At 38.4% G+C, this 16,710-nt stretch overlaps 1 protein-coding gene across 8 annotated transcripts in view; it reads right to left on the bottom strand.

Annotated features, from left to right (window-relative positions):
• ATF2 (activating transcription factor 2) overlaps window positions 1-5,100 on the bottom strand; it is a 102,786-nt gene extending 97,686 nt beyond the window's left edge. For 3 of the 8 annotated variants that reach the window (XM_035007709.1, XM_035007706.1, XM_035007703.1), the window contains exon 1: window positions 4,980-5,098. The gene's annotated coding sequence lies outside the window, so the exon portion shown is untranslated. Of the gene's footprint in view, window positions 1-4,750; window positions 4,960-4,979 lie in introns of those variants that run through there. The other 5 variants (XM_035007710.1, XM_035007711.1, XM_035007712.1 and 2 more) reach the window with 5 other exon arrangements.
• Window positions 5,101-16,710: the final 11,610 nt, after the last annotated feature.

Genomic DNA, 16,710 nt, shown 5'->3' with positions numbered 1-16,710 from the left:
AACATTAGAAATGTGGTATTTTATTTAATCATCATCTCTTCCATTATGAAAAGGAAGGAATGAAAGGTTTCACCGAAATGTTTCTAGTGGAATTGGTGGAATAGAAGAAAATGATAATTAGATTTTATGGAAATCATACTGTCACAATTTTATCATCTCAAAATATGAGTAATGCTATACTACATGAATTTTATATAGAAAAAGTCTGACTTGGGGAGAAAGGGAACAAAAAAATAGGAGATACCCTCTCACATGATTTATGGAAATTCTAACATAGTAAGTTGCACCGAAATTATAAATTCCTATGGAAAACTCAACTTTATTGCCAAAGCTACTAAAGAGATGATTGATGTCCTGCCTTCAAGCTACATCACACACACCTGGAAGGGCTATGGTAGATTATTATCATTTCTGAATGTACTTTTTTTTTTTTTTTAAAGATTTTATTTATTTATTTGAGAGAGAGAGAATGAGAGAGAGAGAACACATGAGAGGGGATAGGGTCAGAGGGCGAAGCAGACTCCCTGCCGAGCAGGGAGCCCGATGCGGGACTCGATCCAGGGACTCCAGGATCATGACCTGAGCCGAAGGCAGTCGCTTAACCAACTGAGCCACCCAGGTGCCCTCTGAATGTACTTTAACAATAATTACCACACCATATACTAAGTATTCATTAGTTCTGACACTGTTTTAAGCGTTCTATATACACTAATTATTTGAACAAAGCTATGAATTAAGTATTATCTTTAAAAATAAGGAAATTGAAGCACAGAGAAGTTATTATTTGCCCAAGGTGATAGAGATGATAAGTGGCAGACCCATGGCAATCCGGCTGATAACTACCCTAAAACACTGATTATATACATACTATGTACCAGAAGACAACACAAAGAAAACTCAATGTGGCTATAACATACACATTCTTCATTTCAAGGATTATCTATTTGTAAACAAATGTCATTATGATTTTTAATAACTCATAAATCCGTAAGTCAAAAAGTAGCTCTTATATAAAAGTAAACTAGCATAAAACATCCAACATGTAAACCATGTAAAACTACATCAAATTTAAGGATTACTGTTACTACACTGTCAAGTTTCAGTAATCTTTATGAGAGTCAGTGAAATGAAGAAAATATAAAATATACATTATCTGTCCCAGCACACAGATCACTGGTAGGCAAATAACTACAGATTGATACGGTCTCCTAAATAAAACTGCTAAATAATGCAACTTATTCCCATTAATAATTCCTAATTAAGCAATCCTACTTTATTAATCAGCGTAACTCCAAAGTTGGTAAAATTACGATAAAATTGGTGCACTCAGATTCTGACAGTATAGACTTGCTCAATCAACTCTTTGGAGAGGCAAAAATCTGGCAATATAGAAACATTTATATCCTTTGACCTAGTAATGTCATTTGAGATTAGTATCCTACAGAAATAATTCAAAATAAATAAAAAGAGACGCATAGAGATGCTCAATTCAATGTTAAAATGGAAACTGAAAACAATCATTTTCCTGTTGGGCATTTAAAATTGAGGAAATTTTAATGGTCAATTGGTAAACTATCATGTAACCATTATAGATCACCAAGGTTAGACAATATGGGGAAATGCTAAAGCTGTAAAAATAAAACATTAACTATATCAAATGATAAAATTCTGTCAAAGCTATAATATATATGCAGAAATTAGAAGGTGACAAAAATAATGAAAAGTTATTTGTCAGTAGGGCAAACTTGTAGTTGATTTCTAGTAACACTATTTTAAGTGTTCAGTAAATAGAAACCTAGCCCACACACAAGAATTAGAAAAAACAAAGCTATAAAATTGGAAGAACAAAGCTATAAAGTTGGAACGACAAAAGTTTAGATTCAGGTAAGCAAACTAAAGAACATTTAAGGAATTTGTAAATTAAGGTAGTATTATAGATAAAGATACACACTACTAGCCAAAGAACCAAAATATACTTGGTATTTTGCCAACTGGCTTTTTGCCAATTTTAATCATTCCCACCCTGTTTTCCCTACTAATCTTGAGAATCTCTGCAGTAATAAGCTACTACCACTGTTAGGAGAGTTTCTATTCCTTGGGTATTAAGACAGAAAAAAACGAGAATCACTATCTTTGTTTTAAGGTAGAGAATGCAGACATGGGTGAATAAGCCTTGCCCCAAAAGCATTCTATTTACATCCCTTCTTGTTACAAAAAAATGTTTTTAATCACTCTACTACCACTGCCAAAATGCCAAGGGGGAAAAAAAAAAGCATCACTTAAACATACTTAAAAGTGTACATGAATATACATTTCAAGAGTGTTAAAAATAAATGAAAATAGTATATATAAATACGTGTATCTATAATTATATAATGCAGGACACATTTATAGTAATATATGTAAAATAACTCCAATTATTGTTGGCCATAAAGGTCAACAAACTTCCTTAAATTTTTATGAAATTATATTTTACTCTAACTTTTTAATCTTGAGCTCAAGAAACAGAGCAAAAGAAATGTTTTGTGGGTTTTCCCCTGGACGTAAATAGTGAATACTATCATTAATACCTCTTAAGAATTACATTAAGAAAACGTGCAGTATTTTAGGTAAGTCCCTTAGTTTCACGGAATAGGTGTGAGTTAAAGGATAAACACAGAAATACTAAGTTAAACTACTGACTACAACAATGCAGATTTGTTGCTTTCCTGTAGTACATTTTAATTACAGTGAATAGTATAGCAAGTACTAAATGTATTGCTTTTTATAAGGATCAGTTGATTATCCAATTATTATTATTCAATGGGTTTTTGAAATGGGTTTTTGAAAAGAGAGATTGTATTATCTGCTCAAGATGACACAGATAAGATCTACACATTTGATCTAACATGATCTAACAATTTACCAGCAGAGAACATCTAAATCATTAAAACCCAACTTTTTCAAAACACAAAAATTTAGGTAGGAAAAATGTAGACTATTTCTTCAGACTTAATGCTAGTTACTGTAGACATTTGATGTATAGCATACCATTTTTAAAAATGATATTGATAGCTTTCAAATACTGAATACCAAGAAAAAGCATTGCTACAAATTATGTTAAAGAGCTGACATAATAACCTTAATATGTACTGTTATTTTAGTTTAAATATATGAAGCAAATACTCCAAGTAAATATAGGCATTTCTGGATTACATATTTAATAGATTATGGTAAAGTGCCCCAAAGATGAAATAAACATTCTAATAAGGTTATTTTAAAAAGAATTTCCAGGAAATGCAATCAGATCTACAGAAGGCATGTGTACCTTAAACACACACACAGTTCCTGAAAGCGCCTTCCTTACTGACAAATACAAACACCTATGTGCTAAATTACAATATAGTTCAAATAACTGAAAATTTAATGGCAGTAACCCTCTCAAAAAAGATAAAACAGGTCTTAGGAAAGCAGCATGCGAACAACCATAAATTTGTAAAATTCTTATAAATTACAAAGACTAGGATTTTTGTTATTCAATTATTGATGACCAAAGATTCAAGAACATCCTTCACTCTAATTCTTTATCTGCAGAAGGGCATCTCTATTTTTTTTTTTAACACACTTTACAAAGATGTTCCCGCAGTTTTGAAAAGTGTTTAAGTGGATTCCTAAAGTCAATGTAACAAATTTAATCACAAGATGTAATTGCTACTGTATTTGTCTTTCAGGTCACTTAACCCTGTAGGGCTGAATTTTAAACAAGCTTATCATCTTTATAGTTTTGGTACAATAGACCAAGGTTACATGGCTATTTAAGAATTACACCTAGAAAGGCTATTACTGACAGTGCCAGTGGTTTCTTCAAAAAGGACCAAAAGTGCACTCAGAGGAATAGTTTTTGTTTTGATTTCAAATATGTATATTAAACTTACGCATTGTTAGTCTCCGTAATTTAAAATTCCTAAGAAATTATAACTTTCACATAATTTAGGTATTAGTCAATAGGGTGAAGGTCCATGAGGTGTAATCCCTTTCATTCCATCATATTCACAGGAGTTTTGCTCTTCGCCTCAACCAGTTTTAAACTCTCCCTTAAGCAAAGGCAATTTTAAACTACCTAAGGACACAAAATAGTCCCTAGCTCCTCCGCCTTCTCCTTCCTCTAGCGAGCTAACACAGAAAATACACACATACACACATACAATCTCTCAGCCCTGTTCCCTAGGGCATCAATAAAAAGCACAGGTTATTTCCCTACAGAGGCCCTGCAGTCCATGCAGGGAGGTAAAAAATGGGGGAAAATACCGGAATCAATCTGCACCCACACCTCAGCCCCGCCCCACCGGGAAAAAGTGGGGGGTGGCGGGAGTGTGAGGGGGCAGAAAGGACAGAAAAGGCCGAGACTTTCAGCTCACAGGTTCTCCATACCATTTGTTCCATCATGTTCCACCACAGGCAGAGACCCTGACCCTATTTTCTGCTGCGCCTCCCGATCCTCATCCCGGCCACCATCACCTATACACAGTCCCCAACCACTGAGTCCTGGGTGGGGAGACCAGAGCCGGCCCTCTTCCTGCTAATCCAAGGGCTGAAGGGGGTCTCCCTGCGCCCTCGCGGATGCGACGTGGAGCCCGGAGAGCTCTGAACTAACCAGAGAAAGGGGAAGATAAATCGGGGGGAGGGGTCTAAGAGGAGCCGTTATTCCTTTTTCCTCTTCGTTAGGAAAGCGCGCGAGCGGGGAGGGGCCGGAACAACGAATGCCAGTTACCTAACGGTCCCGCCCGGCCGGTCGGGCTCCCGAAGCAGACGCCGCGCGAGCCGCTGAGGTGGCAGTACAGCCTCAGTCGCCCCGAGGGCTAGGCACTGAGGCAGGAGCGCCCGAGGTGATGGGAAGCGGGGGGTGGGGACTACGGTGAGCGACGTCGCCATGTTAGTGCCTTCTTTCTCCATATCCCTACAGTCTCCATCCCTACGGCCTTCTCCCCATCACGACTCACCTTTCCAGGACACTAGTTCATGCTTCTCTCCGTCGCCAGGGAGGCCCGAGCTCACCCGTGTTTACAAACTACCCCGGGAGGAAAGGGCTGAACCGCACTTTAAAGGCCACGGGCTCCCACAGGCTTCCGTCCTCTCTCGCGAGATCGGACTGACACCCCCCCCCCCCACCTTCTCCCCGCCCCACTCCCGGCATCCCCCCTTTCTTCTCGCGCCCCTCCCCTCTACACACACGCCCCTTCTTGCCTCCTCTCCGTCGGAGCGCCTCCGGGTCAGGTGATTCCGTCAGCCTTAAGGGGGAGGGGGCGGTACCTCAGGAGGGCGGGGAAGGAGGGGGCGGGAACCAAAGAACACTCACTAGCTGACGATTGGACAAAGAGCCCGGAGGGCGGGAAGCAGTTCTGGAAGGAGGCGGGACCGCAGAGCCAGAAGAGAAGAGTCTCCGTAAGCCCTGCTGAAGCCTGCGATTGGCAGGGGCTGGAGACTGGCGTGGGTGTGGGGTGCTGTACCAGCTGAATGTTGGGGTCGCGGGAAGGGTTTGACGGTGTGCGGAGAAGTAAGGTGAACTCTGGAAAAGGCTGCGAGTGGCGGGAGAGAAAGCGCGATGAGTCCTCCGAGCTCTGCCACAGGAGCCCGGTATTTTTGTTGCTGTCGCTTTCTGGCCCTGGGTTGGAAGGAGGGCAAAACGTTAGACAGGCGCGCGCCTAAACCCATTTTACTGCCACTCTGAAGCCTGAGACGGGGAGTTTTCGTTAAGCTGAGGTTGAGAAGAGGTGGAGTTTGCAGCAAAGTACCCCCAAGGCCTCTACGCGCCTAAGGCGGGAAAGCAAGATAAGTCGGTTTTGAAAAGAAAAGGAAAAGCCTTTACTTTGGATGGTATTTGTTCGAATTTTCCTTAGCTATAACTGAAACTGATTCTTCCGGCTCCTGAACGCCTGGTACAGTGTAAGATATTAGCATATAATTATGTTCTAAGTAACTTACCAAAAGAAATACAGTGCCCTCCACTATATAACCGTACGTTAAAACCGTGCAAGGAGTTGTTTATAGGAGAAAATCTTCCATAATAAGGTGTATTCTATTTTATCAGTTTTCTTTTACTTAGTAGTTACAGATTTTAAACATATCAACTTTAATAGAGATAATTTCAAATTTTTAAAATATCAGCAACTCCTTATTAACATTTACAAAGGACCAAAGGACACCGAATTAGAATATGGAATAGAAATGGATCTCTTCCCATAATACTATTCTACTGCTCACTGGGTTACTACAATGACAAAGAAATGTCTGTCAAGCTTTGAAAGTAGCTGTTTAAAAAAGGATGGCGAAGGAAGACCATTTGATTAATTTAACATGAGGGACAAAAGAGACCATATATAATGTTCTGCAATTGAACAGATATACTCCTGAAAACACAGAAGAATAGTGCTGAAAATATTTTTTTAATGTTGTTCTATGATTCTTTATATAACAAATATTTCAACGTTAAGTGTGGGGATATTGATTGTTCAATAAATATGCACAATGAAAAGTATGATCAGGGGCTCCTGCGAAAATTTGTTTTAACTACTTTTTAAAAAGCCATTTTTTTCAGTGCCTTGTTTTTTCATTTATTACGTGACTATAGATTATGAATAAAGTTTATGTGTTAATATAAAATGCACTCTCAAACATCCAAATCAAAGTGAAACTGAAATTATTGGAAGATTGTGAGGTATTGTATTTGAAAGTAAGTGTGCAGTTCAATAATGGTATCTGGCATAAAAGTGAAATTCTGATGGCACTGAACCTTTTACCAGATTTCTGGCCTGTGTACATATATGTGAGCCACCTCACTCTTTTAAAACTAATTTCATTATTCAAAAGACCAGAAAGAAGCCAGAATATTAACACTGTTTACTTCTCAAGTTAAAATGAAAGTACTATCCCTATCTAATATCAGTGACACTGTAGTAGTGTTTGTGTCATGTAGGACTAATTATATCAGTTAAACTTCAGCTCAGATTACTGATTCTGAATATGATGATGGACAAGATGTGCAAATGGCAAATCACAAGTTGTTAGGTCAAGTATATATTCACTAAAACTGCTTCTCTCCAACTCTGAAAATGTCTAATGTGAGGAAAAGAACTATAAATGTTATGGCATTGCAAAAGAAATTTGCATCAATTAGATTTTCTTAAAACAATTATTTTCCATTCACTTATATCAAAAATTCAAAATTCTTTTCTCCACTTTTGATTCATTTTCAGTTGGCAGTAGATTTGGTTTTAAATTTCTCCTCCTCATCCCTACTTCTCCAGTCTGTTGTCAAGTAGTTAAATATCTACATAATGCACATGTAGAGGAACATGTTATTTTATTTATTTATTTACAATATTTTATTTATTTATTTGATAGAGACACAGCGAGAGAGGGAACACAAGCAGGGGGAGTGGGAGAAGGAGAAGCAGGCTTCCCCCCCGAGCAGGGAGCCCGATGCAGGGCTCGAACCCAGGACCCTGGGATCATGACCTGAGCTGAAGGCAGACACTCAACGACTGAGCCACCCAGGCGCCCCAGAGGAACATGTTATTTTAAAGAACATCTTTCAGGAGCCCTCAAAGAAGAAAGAAGAATTATTTAGTAATATAAATAGTACTATGCTCTGCTGTGAGAATGCAGTTTTACTTTTCTTTTTTAAAAAGTAAACAAAGTGAGAAAAAAATAAAGGAGATCACAGGGAAAAAACAGGTGGAAAGGCTGCAAATCTGTTCCATACCATGTTGGCAACCTGGTAGTTAGCAAATGTCTTGCTTTATATATTTGTAATTCCACAACAGTTTCTTTACTATAATTTTTCTACAAATGGAGAAAAAATTCAGCTTAGACAAAATGAATGTAGTTATTATTTTCAGTTCTGATCTCGTGAACTTGTCTCACTCTCCATATCTTAATAAAACACTTTGCTTTTCAATTTTTTTCTCTTTGTCATGCCTCAATATCCCCTAAAAGCCCTAAAATTCTCTACAGTCTTCTCTTTTGCAAATGCAGGAAATTTGTTCTGGACCCCTACTTTGCCTGTCTTATCATTCCATATGTACATCTACCCAACTTACTCCTAAGAAAATTAGTGAGGATCTGGTAAACCTCCTCTAAGAACCCAGCATGACTTCTGAATAAAATTGGTATCCCTTAGATACAAGAGGCTATTTGAAGAACACTATTTCTATCACAGAAATGCCCATTATTACATACTGCAAGAAACAATGGAGGCCTCTAATTGCTCTCAAAACCTTCCAAGTGCCACAGAGTGTGTATTTTCCACCTTGTTGAGAAGAGTTATTATGTGGTTCTTAATCCATTAATCTGCTACGGTTCTTAAGAATTCAACTAAAACCCTACTCCAGTATATATATTTATATAAGGTATTTAAATATACTAAAATATAAATATGTATATATGACAAATAGAGTGAAAAGGAAGATTTAATTTGTAAGTTTCTGTTATAGCTAAATAAAACACAGCATATTCCAGGGCATCCCTTATGTCTGCCTTGGACTCAGAGAAAGCCTCTGCATTTTCACGGGTATCTTCAAGATGCAGCGCAGTACAGAGTGATGAGATGAGGACAGCATGGCCCTAGACATTTTAGTTGATTTTTTGGTAGCTTCTACCTCATGGTAGATCTTCTTTCCTTCCCCCCGCAACCCAGGGTTTCCCTGCACATCCCTGAAATGGCCTACATAATAGTTAACCTTTCAGCATCTGTTTTCACTATGGGAATTTCCATTCAGAACATTTCAAGTATAAGGAGGGTCCTTGTCCACTTACCACCCCCAGTCTTTGGGTCTCAAAAGAGTTTGTAATTAATTGAGTGTGGCATTGTGGGGAAAAAAATAGAGGGCTGTATTTATCCTCAAATCATACTTTAGCTTATGCCAGTCTCAGCGAGACCAGTCCAAAGTGAGAGAATGGAATTTAAAGGCCTACTTTCTATCCTTAGTATCAATGCCTCCTCCTACCTCTCTCTCATCCCACTAACTTGAAAGAGGGTTTATCATCATTATACTTAGCTTTCCACACACTATAAAGTTACCAATACAGGTAGATAGAACCACTCCTAGGGTAAAGAATTTTGTCTGGCATTCCAGTGTCTACCCTTGATGACTCCCGATAACTAGTCTGTCAACCCAAGGACCACATAATAGCAAAGCCATGAATTCCTCATGCCAGAAACCAAGAAAGACCTGGTCATATGGACCCTCCCAGGCCATAGACTAATACCTTGCTCTTTCCAGTTACATTCTCACCTTGGAGACAGCCTCTTATGTTAACTGTAAACCTAATGCTCTGTCTCTATAGTTTACTATTCATAAAGTATCAATATTTATTGAGCATGAACATGCCAGGCACTGTTTCTGGCCCTGCAGCTACAACTATAAACAAGACACAGTCCCTTAAGGAGACTTTCATGAGAGAGGAGGTGAGTCACAACACATTTATCAGCAATATAATTTAAACAGTAGTAAGTGCTGTAGAGAAAATAAAGCAGAAATGTGATAACATACAGTAGTATAAGCTTACTCCTTTTGTACAACTTTAGGGGTCTTGAGAGCTAAAGATGTTTTAGATATCTCTGGAGAGGTAGATAAATACTTTGAGTTGTCCTTTAGACAGAAATCTTGAGGGAATAATACTGAGCTGTCCAGCATCGAGAGACTCAGCCAAACTATGTAACTATTTGAGAAAGCAAACCCTGGGACTCTCCTGTAAGAGGAACAGATCCTGGAATCTCCATGGCTGGGAAATGCTAACTAAATGCTTTTTGTTGAAAAGTAGCCACTGAAAACAACCATGGTCCTCTTAGGAGTCTCTGCCAAGATCAGTTGTAGGATGCTAGCTCATGCTAATAGGTAGAACAATCAAAAGCCTTTGGATTTATGAGTCCCTATTATCTTATCTTAGGTCAATTCTTCTCTTCAGTATTTAAGCTCCCTTGAAAAAGAAGCTCTAAGTTACTGAACATCTAAGAGGAGATAGATTACTTGCATCATTCAGGAGAAGGAAGTGCAGATTCTTAATAGGAATGTGGGCCAATTTTTAGAGATTATAAACAGACTGATAGCCGAAAGGATGTGACCTAGGGACATAGGGTTACCTTCAATTTACATAACTGTTTCTATAAAGTTGTAAGTGAAATGTCATATTGGAGCCTGTTTTCTCACTGACAGATTATACCAGTGGTTCTATTTTTGATTTGGGACCCTGCACTCCATAACAACATGTTAACATAAATAACATTAAAAAAAAAATAACTGTATTTTCCAAAACAAAAATAGAATGGCATCATATTCACTTTTGTAAATAACTACATCACACTTAATAGTAGCTGCATTTTTGTATCTATTTCTGTATTTGATCTGTTGTATTATGTTGTTTTGGTTGAAGTTCTGATGACAATCTAGCCTCACACAGCTGTGTTAGTGGAAAAGGGAAGATCGTGTGAACCCCCCGAAAGGTTCTAAGGGCCCTCTGAAGTTTTCAGACCACACTTTGAGAATCACTGGATTAGCAGTACATTCCAAAAGGAAGGGGGGAAAAAACTGCCCAATTAATGAGTTGATAGCTTTTTGAAAGATAAGGAGTCTAAGTCAAGGCATGTGGGGAATTGTAGTATTTTAGCACAGTGTTTTAAAAGCTTAATGTATATACAAATCACCTGGGATCCTTCTTAAAATTCAAATTCTGATTCAGAAGATCTGGTGTGAAGCTCTAGAACCTGACTCTCTGACAATGTCCCAAGTGATGCCGACACTGCAGATCCCTGGACTTCACTTTGAGTAGCAATGCTGTAGTATATTGTAATAAACACATCACCAGAAAGCCTATAAAAGAATGCACAGGTGAGCTTGTATGTATGTGTTGTAGGAGAAGAGGGTAGGATAAGGGTGGGTGGAGGGAAAAGAAGAATATAAATAAACTCAGGCTATCTACCTTTGAAAAATCTGTAAAAATGATGATACCACTTGTAAGTCCTTTACCATCACAAGTTTTGACTACTACTTACTAACTATATGTATATCAAAGCAAGCTAAGGCACAATGTTGCTATTGGCAGAGACAGAGTCCAACTGCCATGTTTGTTGAGGCAGAGGAGGATGGTATTAGATCTGAAAAAAAAAAAAAATTTTGGTCCTAATAATGTAAAGAATTTGGCAAGGATTGATGGACTATGTATTTAGGTCTTATGTCCATAATATTTTCAATAGAGTAATACCATAAAATTACCAAATTAATATATGCTCAGCATGTAGAGACTTCAACAACTCATAATTTCAGGTGTAGAAATCACATATTTAGAAGGCTATGCAGAGGATAGTACTGATATTTTCTTCTTCCAAACACTTAACACTCAAACCAAACCACATTGACTAAAATTACCAAATAGAATTTAAAACTTACAGCAGAAGCATGAGTATATATTTTTTTGGTTCTCAAATGATATTTCCCATTTATCTATAATCCTTCTTTAAACTTAACTTTAGTGACATTCATTTCTACCTAACTTTAGCTGCTCAGCAAATTTTTATCATTCCTTGGACCTACCTTACCTCTAAGAGCTTTTACTCTGAGGTTCTTTACATTTCTTGTCTATTTATTGGCTCTTACTGAAATGGATCTTCAACCGTATTGTGCTCCCTGGACCCTTCATCATCCTATTTTATTTTCATAAAATACACATAACAAAATTTACCATCTTAACCATTTTAAGTATATATTTCAGTGATATTAAATACATTCATAATGAGGGGCGCCTGGCTGGCTTAGTTGGAAGAGCATGCGATTCTTGATCACAGGGTTGTGAATTTGAGCCCTACATTGGGTATAGAGATTAATTAAAAATAAACTTAAAAAAAATACATTCATAGTGTTATACAACCATCATTACCATTCATGTCTATAACTCTTTTCATTTTGTAAAACTGAAATTCCATGCCGGTTAAACTAGACCCCTCCCCCATTGTTCCCACCCCAGCCCCTAGCAACCACAATTCTACCTTTTGTCTCTATGATTTGACTACTCTAACTACCTAAGTGAATCATACAGTAGTTTGTCTTTTTGTGACAGGTATGTTTCACTTAGAATAATGTCCTCAGGGTTCATCCACATTGTGGCATCTATCAGAATTTCTTTCCTTTTAAAGGCTAAACAATATTCTATTGCATGTATATACCACATTTTGCTCCATCCATTGATGGACACTTGGGTTGCTTCCATAGTTTAGTTATAATAGTGAATAATGCTGCTATGAACATGAGTGTACAAATATCTCTTCAAAACCTTGCTTTTAGGGGAACCCTCCTACACAGTTGGTGGGAATGCAAGCTGGTGCAGCCACTCTGGAAAACAGTATGGAGGTTCCTCAAAAAGTTGAAAATAGAGCTACCCTATTACCCAGCAATTGCACTACCAGGTATTTACCCCAAAGATACAAATCTAGTGATCCGAAGGGGCATGGGCACTCCAATGTTTACAACAGCAATGTCCACAATAGCCAAACTATGGAAAGAGCTAAGATGACCATCAACAGATGAATGGATAAAGAAGATGTGGTATATATACATACACAATGGAATATTATGCACCTATAAAAAAAAATGAAATCTTGCCATTTGCAACAATGTGGATGGAACTAGAGGGTATTATGATAAGTGAAATAAGTCAATCAGAGAAAGACAAGTATCATATGATCTCACTGATACGAGGAATTTGAGAAACAAGACAGGATCATAGGGGAAGGGAGGAAAAAATGAAACAAGATGAAAGCAGAGAGGGAAACAAACCGTAAGAGACTCTTAATCTCAGGAAACAAACTGAGGGTTGCTGGAGTGGTGGGGGGTGGGAGGGATAGGGTGGCTGGGTGATGGACATTGGGAAGGGTATGTGCTATGGTGAGGACTGTGAATTGTGTAAGACTGATGAATCGGGGCACCTGGGTGGCTCAGATGGTTGAGCCTCTGCCTTCGGCTCGGGTCATGATCCCGGGGTCCTGGGATTGAGCCCCACATCGGGCTCCCTGCTCCGCGGGAAGCCTGCTTCTCCCCCTCCTTCCTGCTCAAGCTCTCTCTCACTATCTCTGTCTCTCATAAATAAATAAATAAATAAATAAATAAATAAATAAATAAATAAATAAATAAAAGACTGATGAATCACAGACCTGTACCCCTGAAACGAGTTAAAAAAAAGAGAACATAGTAGGAAGGGAAAAATGAAGGGGAGGAAATTGGAGGGGGAGACAACCATGAGAGACTATGGACTCTGAGCAACAAACTGAGGGTTTTAGAGGGGAGATGGGTCGGGGAATGGATTAGTCCGGCAATGGGTATTAAGGAGGGCACGTATTGCACGGAGCACTGCGTGTTATATGCAAACAATGCATCATGGATCACTACATCAAAAACTAATGATGTAATGTATGGTGGCTAACATAATCAAATAAAATTAAAAAACGACAAAAAACAAAACCTTGCTTTCAGTTCTTTGGGGTATATACCCATAAGTGGAATTGTTGGATCATATGGCAATTCTATTTTTAACTTTTTGAGGAACCACCATACTGTTTTCCACAGCTGCTGTACCATTTTTACATTCCTACAAGCAGTGCACAAGGGTTCCAATTCCCCCATATCCTTGCCAACACTTTTTTGTTGTTGTTTTGTTTTTCATAGTTGTCATACTCCAGGGTGTGAGGTGGTATCTCACTGTAGCTTTGATTTGCATTTCCCTAATGATTAGCAATGGTGAGCATCTTTTCATGTATTAGCCATTTGACTATCTTCAGAGAAATGTCTATTTAAGTCCTTTGACCATTTCTAAATTGTATTTTTGTTGTTGAGTTTTAGGACTTCTCTCCATTTGTGGTATTAATCCCTTATCAGATACAGGATTTGCAAATATTCTCTCTCATTTTGTGGGTTGGTTTTTACTGTTGACAGTGTCTTTTATCGCACAAAATTTTAAAACTTTCACGATACTCAAGTTTATCTAGTTTTTTTCTTTTGTTGCCTGTGTCTTTGGTGTCGTATCTAAGAAATCATTGCCAAATCCAGTGTCCTGAAGCTTTTGCCCTGTTTTCTTCTACGAGCTTTGTAATTTTAGTCTTTTTAAGTCTTTGATCAATTTTGAGTTAATTTTTGTGTATGTTGTTAGGTAAGGGTCCAATTTCATTCTTTTGCATGTTAATATCCAGTTTTCCAGGCACCATTTGTTGAAAAGGCTCTCATTTTCCCCTTGAATGGTCTTGACACTCCTGTCAAAAATTATTGGACTGTATATGCAAGGATTTATTTCTGGGCTCTCTATTCTATTCCATTGGTCTTTTGTCTTTATGCCACTGTTTTAATTACTGCAGCTTTGTAGTAAATTTTGAAATAAGGATGTTCATGCATACATCATTTTTTAAACTTTCTCCACCTATTTAGTTCTTTGATCACCTTTAATATGGTTGTTTTAGTCTTCCCCTAGGAGATCTATCATCAGGTCTTTCTCTGCAAGATTTATTTTCCCTTTGAATGGGCCATAATTTCCTGTTTTTTGAATGCCTTTTGATTTTTTGTTGTTGTTGCAAACTGGACATCTGAATAATGTGGTATCTCTGGCAATCAGATTATCCTCTTTCCCTAGGGTTCATTGTTCTGTTATTTTATTATTATTTTTGATTGTTGTATACTGTCTCTGTGCAAAGGATTAGCTTGATGTGTAAACTTAATGTTTTGTCAGGTCTTCTCTGAGCCTGTGCCTTTTCTTGGGCATGAGTGGTTACTTTCTAATTTTCCCTGTAAATGCAGGTGTTTTTGAATGTCCTAGTCTTTAGCATCTGGCTCCCAAAAGGGGAAAAAGAGAAAAAACAAGGGGGAAATGGATACCTTCCCCTGGAAGTCACTTCAGCTGGAGGGAAGGAGCTTGCAACAATGAGGGGAGGGGGAGCAACAATGGCCACCCTCCTCTTTATCTGTACCTCTGTAACCAGAAATAACAATCAATGATCAAAGAAAGCATTGATAACCAATATTTGGAGGACAGGGTTCTTTTTGCTTACCCTGGTTCCCGCAAGCTGTGTGGAAGCTGCTCCAAGATGTGCATAGCAGCCTGCCCTGCGGTTGGGGCTGAGGGCTGGTAGCTGCTACTCTATGAAGACCTGAAATTGAAACTAACCCTACTTTACAGTTCAAGCCTTCCTCTGGAAGTTGCAAGCCTTTACTAGACAAGAGTTCCAATATAGTCAAATTAGACAGATTTGGACAGTGCAATTGCTGTCTAGGTGGGAAGAGATTCCTGGTGCTTCCCACTCCATCTTTCCAGAATACCCTTGACCTCCCTCTTTTATTCCAACTTATCACTCCTATTGTGGCTTTACTCATTCCTTACCAGGTTTGAAGCTCAGAGGTTAGCCTGTTAAACAATGTCCTTCCTTGCTGTCTGCTTAGAGCTCCTTTGACCTGTCATTTCTTCTTGTCAGTAACCAGCCTTGATAACCCTCACTGCTCTGTTATCAGTTGTGTTAACAAACTTCCCAACATTGCTGGGGAGTCATAAAACTAGGTGGAGACTTACAAGTTCATGTTACCACCCGTAGCTGGGCTCTTCTGCACTTCTGCTGCTCTTCACCTGGAGCTGGGTTCTGCACTTCTTTTGTTCACATCTACTCCATACCACACAGTTACCTTTCCTCTTTTCAAGCCCACAAGGCTGAAATTATGCTTCAATTTTGTGCTTTAAATTGTTAACAAAACTTCTCCCAAATCAGCTTTTCCTTTGTCATCCCTGACATAAACATACCAAAAAAAAAAAAATCAAAGCATGGTCTTTGGAATCAAGGAAGGTCTGAATCTGGATTCCATCTTTGCCACTTAATGGTTATCTGATTTTGGGAATTAACCCTTCTTAAGCCTATTTTTCTGTCCATTTTTTCTCCCCAATTATGCAGGGTTGTCATGAGGACTAAATTACATAAAGTACATAAAATTCCTAGGAAAGGTAGCGGCACTTGTGTGATGCACATCCCCTGTCCTTCCCCAACTGGTTCCCAAGATCTAGACAACAAATCCTAGATATTTTTGCATTTTTAAAAACATACTCTAGTATTAGAAACAAACTGTTGTTGAACCAACTAGCATCCCGAGATGCTAGTGATAAGCAATGCTTTAGCAATTTTTGGCTTTAAAAATATAGCCAACTAAGTTTACTTTTCGGTATTTGGTTTTTATTACTTTTAAATTTTTAAGATTTTTATTTATTTGACAAAGAGATAGAGCCAGAGAGTGCAAGTGGGGGGGATGGCAGAGGGAGAAGAAGCAGGCTCCCTGATGAGCAGGGAGCCTGCCGCAGGGTTCAATCCCAGGACCCTGTAATCATGACCTGAGCAGAAGGCAGACACTCAACCAACAGAACCACCCAGGCACCCCACCTTTTAAAATTTTTTTATTTGATATTTGGTTTCTAATGAGAGCCTTGTTCACGCAATAAAGTAGCTGCTAATGAGATTTTCTTCTTAGAAACTCTTTGTTATAGACACTTAATTGCTTAACATGAGACTTACTGAAAAGCAAAAACCACCCCCAACCCTAGTCTAACAAGGCTTCAGCTTCAAAAAGCTGACACTACTTATTTGTAGATCCAGCTGTGTAAGACCAGCCAAGTTAGTCTCGGAAGGTAATTCTGCTCCCAGGTATCATAATTCCTGTTACT

The sequence above is a fragment of the Mirounga leonina genome, unplaced genomic scaffold, assembly GCF_011800145.1.
Source record: "Mirounga leonina isolate KUSES-001 unplaced genomic scaffold, KU_Mleo_1.0 Mir_151, whole genome shotgun sequence".
NCBI lineage: Eukaryota > Metazoa > Chordata > Mammalia > Carnivora > Phocidae > Mirounga > Mirounga leonina.
The sequence above is the reverse complement of the archived record's forward strand: the minus strand, read 5'-3'. Positions and strand labels throughout refer to the sequence as shown.